The following is a 7,029-nucleotide window of genomic DNA, read 5'->3' as shown; positions in this document are numbered from 1 at the left end:
AGTAAATTGGATGCTTATCTTGCTGGGATCCTATGACCCCAGCTGACTTCCTGCCCTTTGGGCAGGGGGCTGGACTCGATGATCTCCCGAGGTCTCTTCCAGCCCTGATGTCTATGAAATCTATGAAATCTATGAAATCTTGTTCTTCCTGCAAAAATGTATGTATCCCCATGGACCTCTCTAGACGCTTCTGTTTTCCATGCTGCCCATTGACCCTCTTCCTTAGATTGTTTTTTCCCCTCTCTCTCCCCTGACTTGCCCCTGGCTGCCTCTCTGGACACCTTAGTCACTCTCCTCTGGCTCTGGATAGCTGACTTTGAAACCTGGGGCTGTGTGTAGTCTGCCCTGCAGTTGCTCGTATGCCACTCTTATAGGGCACTCCTGTGCAGATGTACACTAAAACCATCCCCACAGATAAAGCAAGGCTGAGTTGTGACAGATCTAAACTAACGCCCCACACGCTAAGCTGCCAAGTGGTTAACATGACTAGATTCTATTTGCATGGTTTGGCTATGCAGAGCCAATCAGGAAAGTTCAACTGAATGAAAAATGAAGATATTATTTTAAAGTGGATTAGTTAAAATGCATTACACGCCCATGCTAATTAAAGTGGCTTTAATTCAATTTAGTGTCTAAGTCACTTTGGAAGAGAAATAAATTAAATCAAATGAAGATGTGTTTATTTTGAATACGGACACAGGGGTTCAATGCAATTTAAGTAATCCACTTTAAATGCCAATTCAGATCAAGTTTTCTGAGTTTCCTTGTGTAGACAAGTTCTCGGTTACAAGGGCCCTGCTGAAATCAAGCAGATGTTCTAGAGGTAGAGGATCTGCCGTTACTTGTGGCTCTGTTCTAGAAGTAGAAGAGATTTAACTCTTTTCACACATTTTACACCGTGCTCAATTCAAGTAACATTTGATCTGTTTTCTGGAATTTCCTCTTCGCTACCTGCAGGTGGGCAGCCTTCCTGCACTGAGGCAAATAATCATTTTCATTCTGCTGAGAACTCAGAGCAGAATGCATCTTCAAACCAAAGCAATGCAGCCAGTTTACATTCACATGGTGATCTGTAGCTGCTGAACTAAACCAGTTTAATTGAATTCTGTGCAGCATGTCATTTCCAGGAAAGTTTTATTTCCAGTGAAATCCTACCGTACTGGGCATTGATTATTTTCAATAACCATCAATTGATCGTCAGTCTCTATGCATGGGGTAAAGGATCAGCCACCTTCTTGAGAGTGACTCTATTTGACCACAGGAAAAAATATGGGAATGGTGGGTGGTAATTGTCAGTGATAGGGTAGATTGGGGTGGTCAACCTGTGGCATGCGTGCCCCAAGTAGCATGTGTGTGGGCACAGGGCAGATCAGGGAGGGATCAGAAGGTAAGGCAGGGAGCAAAAAGCAGAGCAGCAGATTGTGCATGGGAGGGGGACTGGAGTGACACTCAGGAAGGGTGCGGGGCTTATCTTGTGGCACACCTACCAAAAAAGTGCCCCCCCGCCGCAAAGTAAGTTTTTACAAGGTGCTCCCTATAAGGAAACACCTAAGAGCCATTTTTAACCTTCAACCAGGGCCTATACTAATTATGCCATGTAGAGACCCTGAGGAAAGTTCATCCAAATTACCATAGTTTTAAAAGCAGATGAGCGAAACCACATTAAAGCCCTGTGTGGATTCAAGTACTGGTTTGTGGATGCAGGTGTACTGCTGGGAACGCTTGCACATACGGAGCAAAAGGAGCTTGTCCAAACCAATCCTTATCCTACTGCATCGCCTTTCCCATGGCCAGAATGCACCATTTTGCAGGCAAGCAGCCAATAAATAGACAAACGCAGGCGCCCTCCCACTTGTGAATGCAGGGCAGGGTCTAATGAGCACTTGATTTGCAATCTGCCAAAAGCTGTCCCCAGATAGGAAACAGTAGCAGCAAAGATGAAACTAAATCCCCAGACATCCCCCACATACCTCCACATGTGTATATACACACCCCCCCCCCCCCATAGGGCCTCAATGACATCCATATTGCAGGAAGCAGAGAATATATTCATAGGCTGGCTATATTCTTATTCATAGATGCTTTGGGTTTATTTCTGTTTGCTTTATAAACCCAGTGACCTTCCCTGCCGCTTTTAGCCAACACACAGTTACTTATGGCATGTTAGCAGCTCTGTCGGGGGGCCACATCTACACAGAAAATAAAATGGTTTGTTTTTTAAGAACTATTTTGGCTTTACCTTCACTGCCAGGAAGCTGTGTTTGTACGCTAAAACATCTCATTTCAGACCACCGTCATGGTGTGAAATCCTCCTGAAAACTTGAAGTTATGAGCTACGTGTTTTCGGAAGCAGTGTGTGCTTTTTAGCCGTCCCACCAGAGACACTGCAAAAAATTCTGATGTTCAGACACCTTCAAGCATCTCAAGCGAGGCACCAAAAGGCCGAAGTGCCCAGCATCACTAATCACTGGAACATTGAGGACACTGCCTAGTTCTTGGTGGTTTTACACTTTAAATACTGCCGGGTTTTTTTGGTATTCAGGGGGAACAAATAAGGCTTTGTCTACAGGTCTAGTTACCCCCTGGTTCCGGTACAAAACTGGGGACATTTTCAGGCTGGCTAAAGCCCCTCCTCAAACCACATAAACTAAATTGGTACAATGGCTGCTCTTATACTAGAAGCAGAGTGCCAGGGGGGTATAGACTTATAACAGTAAACTAGGAGCAAAATTTGGCTTATGATACTCCTGCTACAGCCTTCTTCCTCTGAGAACTGATGCCTTTTCATTACGAAGCTGAACCAGTTGGCGCTCTCCATGAGATCTGTGCATCTATGTTACATAAATGGCCGCTCTCGGGACCATCCATCCACTGTCAGGGCTTCTGGGGCGAACTTCATTTCTATCAATAAGTGATGAAGAGGTTCGCTGGCTGTCCTTCAGAAACTTTCAGCCGGATGGATGCCATAGCTAGAGACATACACTTTAATTGGTAGAGAGTAATGGCAGATGTTGGCCCTATGTAGCTGTCAGTTAGCCCTCATCTTTCCCCATGCAATGGATCGTCTCAGTCCATCTTCACTGTACCATTAACCCCAGCCATTGCCCAGTTTTAATGCAAATCTGTCTCCCCCAATATCCACACACAAGAACTTCTGACCTTGGTGTGGAGCTGCTTTAAGCCGTGGCTAGCTTACCCAGCTGGGAGCAGAAGTTAGAAACTGGGCAGTGCTTTAGCTTGAGCTGGGACCAGTTCACGTTGTAGTGAAGGGGTGCTGGTAGCTTCCCCACAGCTTTCCACAGGTCTCCACACAGGACGGACAAGGGCAGATTGAGAGGAGATGCGATGGCATGGCCGAACTGTCTCAGTGCCAGTGAAACACTAAGTTTATGATTTACATAGAAGTTTTCACAACATTTTGTATCTCTTTGTATTTCAGAACATTTTTACAGGCAAGGGGTGTGAGCAGAGATATTTATAGCTGAGGGAAATGGAACATGGAAGTTGTAAGTGCAGCAGCCAGGGATTTGACAAAGTCCATTTGCAACACAATAGCAGATAGACAAAGGGACTTCCCAGTAGGCTAGTAGATAATTGCCGAGAAATCCTGATTGTCAGTCATGTGACCAGTCCTTTGCTAGCCATGGCGTGCCCATATCGGATTGCCATGCGCACCCCAGGCTTACCTCTTGCTCACAAGACTGTGAGTCCAGACATTTGGATAGAAAGTAGTAATCCGTCCTTTTATATTTGCATACGTTTGCATCAGCTAAATAATTTCCTTAGCATGACTAATAGCCTGTGTGAGAGAGGTGAGCATGCATACCAGATGACAAAAGTGTCATGTTTTGGTGGGGCCTATCTGGTGTGTTTCTCTGGAAGGAGGTAATAAAAATGTTAGCTGAGAGATAATATGTTCAATAAGGTGAGGCTGAAGGAAGTGGGATGGGTCAGGGGATGCTGATGGCAGAACTTGGCCTTTGACTCCTAGGCAAATGATGCACAAATGCACCAAGCTCATTGGTTGGAGACTGAGCTTTGAAAGATGCCAGATTACATGTGTAAAATGAACTGGCGGCACAAGCAATAGTGCATCAGGCCATAAGCCAGACTTTAACTGGAAGCATTGGCTAACACCACCCGCATGCAGCAAGGCACTCAAGCTCATGCTTGTTTTGCTGGATCCAGATCGGGTCCTCTAACTACAGCACCTTACAAAGGCATCCATTTCACGGAGACCGTCCTGCTGCCAGTCTCAGCAGCAGGGCCAAATGAACGAACCCTGGAAACCCCGCATCCCCTCCCCCTGGCAGACGAGCGTTCCCCGAGCTCTGCCGACAAGCACAACGAGGAGAGGCCAGACTTCGGTTTGCTGAAGATAGCCTTGCAGCTCTCCAAGATTACTTACATACCGACTATCACGGAGCAAATCAGATGGCTTTTCTGCACACCTGTACTGATTTGGTTAGTGTCACTGGGATTTTAAGGCCATTATGATTGTCATGTCTACCCACCAACTCAAAAGGATTTGACTAGCAAAATACCCCTTAAATCTCCCTGTAAGCCCTCAGGGACCATCCTTACTCAGCATAAATGCAGATTATTGCCTCTGTATTTACAAGCCACTACAATTCTCCCTCCATCAGCACTTGCCCATTGTCAGGAACTTCTGGTCAGGAATTTCTCAACAATACAGGGTTATTTTGGTAGAAAATGCCGATTGATCAAATCCCAAACTATTCACAGGCTAGGAATGGTTGTGATACATCTCTGATTTAGAAAAACTTTTGGAGGGGGAAAAACTGAAAAAAGGTCAAATTTTGACATTGTGCAAATGACAAATCCAATTTCTGATTTGCACCACCTTTTTTTAAGATAATGTAATTTAATTTATAGAAAAAATGTAAATCAAGACAAACAAATCAAAATTCTCAATGTAAGGTATTAAAATTATTGGAGCAGAGCAGTTTGTTTGCCCAATCGGATTTTTTACCCCAGATATTTGATGGATACAATCTGTTGTGGGTTTTGAAGTTCAGGACAGGAAGAATTTTCAAAGGGTTCTTTTCTCTCCTACTAGCTCCCTTTAAAGGGAAGAACGGCAGGATTTTTGAAGGAAACAAAGAGTTAGTCATTGGTTAGTGCAACTAGGAGTCATTCCCTATTCACGCCCTCCCCTGGCCTCACCTTTTGTGGCACTGCAAGAGGCAGGCGAGTCTGTATCGCTGATGGGAGAAGGGAACGTGCAGTCCGTCACATACACAGGGAGAGAAGCCCCCTCCCCTCCCCTCCGCTCCCCTCCCCTCTCCTCCACTCCCACCTCCTGGCATTTCCCAAAGTGGCATTGTCTCTAGATTTGGGAATCATCTGAATCCAGATGCCCAGATTTAAAAGACTGAGAATGGACAAATTATTAATCTTTGTCTAATCAAAACAGAAAGAAAGTGCTCCGGGGGCCTGTGCAGCATGCTCCCCTTGCAGAGCAGGGGGATTTTGCTTAGTACCGGTGTCCAGCACAGATCGTGTAAGTGATCCAGGGGAACCGATGCTGGGGTGATCTTTCCTCAGAGAGGAATGAAAAGGTAGCAAAATGATGTAGTGCACCAGGGTCCAGGTGGAGAAGTGAGAATTAAAAATATGCACAAAGTTGATGTGTGCTTGTCTCATGCTTCAGGCCCTTGGGCTGCCTCCGACAGGAATTACCTTTAATCCATTAAGTTGCTAATTACACACCGTGGTGTTTTTTGACTCTTGATCTGAAACAGGCATTGCTGGCCAATGTCAGAGACAAGAGCTGACCACGAGTGGGAGATCCTGTGCTGTCAGGATGCCTTTTGGCAGCAGTCAGGATGATGGTGCAGATTCCCACGTGGGGTTTGATGCCTTACATAAAAGTACATAAAGCATCCGGTCGCTGCCACTCTGTGCGACGTCCCAGAGTTTACCAAAGCAAGTTGTGTAAGCTACTCACAGCGCTAAAACATTGCCAAGAGCTCCAGCCACAGGAAATTAAATGCAGTTCCTTTCGCTGCATATTCCCAGGCACGCTCAGGGCTGAATCTGTAGCAGATTTCCAAACGCCAATCAAAACTACATGCCAAGAGCTCTGGCTGTGCTCCCTCTCTCTCTCATGTGTCAGTATTCAACCTCCTGCCCTGGCAAGATGGATTTGTATTAGAAAAGTGTGGTGCTTTCTTAGCTGCTGCCTGAGTGAAGGAGGGGAAGGAAGCCTTGTTGTTTGCAAGCCAGGATGGACTGAGCAGGGTGTGCGCCGAGACTTGGGGAAGCCGAGGCCAGGCTGCGGCCTGACGCTGGGCAGGCGGAGAGCGGCCGCTTTCAGCCGCAGACAACCCGGCCGCCGGCCGGGCCAGCGCTGCCCAGCTGCAGGCAGTGACCGAGCAGGGGTGCCGGGCTCCGGCCCCCTGCCGTCCTCGTGCCCGTGCACCCCGCTGTCTTGCGGAGAGCGCGGCGCCGCCGGCTCTGGGAGCGAGGCGCGGTGCGGCCCGCTGCGGAGGGAGGCCCTGCGGCGGGACGGAGCGAGCGGCCCGTGAGCTGGGAGGCCCTGTCCGCCGGGCCCCGCAAGAGACCGGGCCGGGGCGCGTGGTGCGCTGCTCGAGGAAACACATCGGACCCGCGACAAGGAACACGCACACCTGTACCCACACACGTGTTCTTTTATTTCGGTGTCTACAGACACACACGCACCCCCCCCCCCCCCGTTGTGACAAGCACGCGCACACATCCACGCGCATGCGCACTCTCTCTTCCATCCCCTCTCCCTCCCCCTTCTCCCGCGCGCAGCGGGCGGCGGGGCGGGCGCGCAGCGGTGACGGGCAGCGGGCGCAGCCAACCAGGGAGCGCCCCGAGCCGGCAGCCCGCACACCCCCACCACACCCCCGCGCCGCCAGCCAATGGGCGCGCGCCGCCCGGCAGCGCACATAAGCCGCTCGTGGCGGGCTCGGGCCGTGGGAGCGCGGAGTGGTGCGGGAGCGGCGGCAGCGGCGTAGTTGCAGTTGCAGTTGCAGTTGC

This window comes from Crocodylus porosus, unplaced genomic scaffold (genome assembly GCF_001723895.1).
Source record: "Crocodylus porosus isolate Cpor-Errol unplaced genomic scaffold, CroPor_comp1, whole genome shotgun sequence".
Lineage (NCBI taxonomy): Eukaryota > Metazoa > Chordata > Crocodylia > Crocodylidae > Crocodylus > Crocodylus porosus.
This window is presented reverse-complemented; position numbering follows the sequence as displayed.